Source organism: Hypanus sabinus, unplaced genomic scaffold (assembly GCF_030144855.1).
Source record: "Hypanus sabinus isolate sHypSab1 unplaced genomic scaffold, sHypSab1.hap1 scaffold_1631, whole genome shotgun sequence".
Taxonomy (NCBI): domain Eukaryota; kingdom Metazoa; phylum Chordata; class Chondrichthyes; order Myliobatiformes; family Dasyatidae; genus Hypanus; species Hypanus sabinus.
The window spans coordinates 75878-76945 of NW_026779712.1; the positions used below are offsets into that span (position 1 = coordinate 75878).

A 1068-nucleotide genomic window follows, 5' to 3' on the forward strand; every position below is an offset into this window, starting at 1 on the left:
ACGCGTCTAACGAGTTTTGATCTGTAGTTGTAACACTGCTTCTCTTTCCACAGAGGGCGCCTCACCTGAGAAAACTGTAACAAGCTTGGACTCATTTCCGATTCCCAGAATCGGATGTGCGTTTGTGTTTATATAACTCTGTTCTTAAATCAGGCATTCATCTGTACTCAAAAACATCAAATTTCTTTGGGATGTGAAGTGGGTGATGCAAAGTTGTCAGGGTGGCCGAGCGGTCTAAGGCGCCAGACTCAGGGAATGAAAGTCCTTCATACAAATCCGAGGTTTCTGGTCTCCATCTGGGGGCGTGGGTTCGAATCCCACCCCTGACATTATTTGTCTTAAACATTCAACCGAGTTAATGCTATTACTGCGAAGCAAGCGTCGGTTGTTTGCGAGGATTAGGCAAACACGTAAGTAAGAAAAGATGATGTATTTGAGAAACTTGTAATACCCACCAATTTTAAGTTACGTGCGCTCTCCACCACCAATCATCCAATGAGAACTGGCTCATGGACCTCTACTTTTCCTTCTCCTGAACACCACAATCACTGCCTTGGTTTTGCCAACATTGAGTGAAGGGATGTTGTCATATCTACTTTAAAATTATCTCTTCTTAGGTGAAATGTATCCCTGATGGTATAAGCCATGTCTACCCTGGGATGGAGATAATCTCTGCCATGATTATCTATGTCATCTATGCCATACCTCTATCTATGTCTCTCAAAATCTGAGAAACATCTATCAGATTTTTGCTCACCCTCCGCTACTTCAGAGAAATCATCCCAAGCATGTCCAAGCTCGTTATCGCCCAAATAGTCCAATTCAGGAGGCATCTTGGTAAAGCTTTTCTGCCCTCTCGAAAGCCTCGTCAACCTTTCTATGACGGATGGCCTGAACTATATGCACTACATGTTCCAGTGCTGTGCTGCTGTATTTTTTTTTATTTGCCAAGCATGTCCGAAATGCAACGTCTATTTTAATGTCAAATCCCAGGATATCTGTCTGTTTGTATGTGTACTCTCACACCAGAGCAGTCATTCAGACTATGCTGAAATGCAGCTTTTTATG

General features: G+C 43.0%; 1 non-coding gene across 1 annotated transcript; it reads left to right on the forward strand.

Moving 5' to 3' along the window:
* Positions 1 to 215: 215 nt before the first annotated feature.
* Positions 216 to 329, forward strand: trnal-cag (transfer RNA leucine (anticodon CAG)). The gene is made up of 2 exons: positions 216 to 253; positions 295 to 329. It is a non-coding gene; the product is annotated as a tRNA-Leu (tRNA).
* Positions 330 to 1068: the final 739 nt, after the last annotated feature.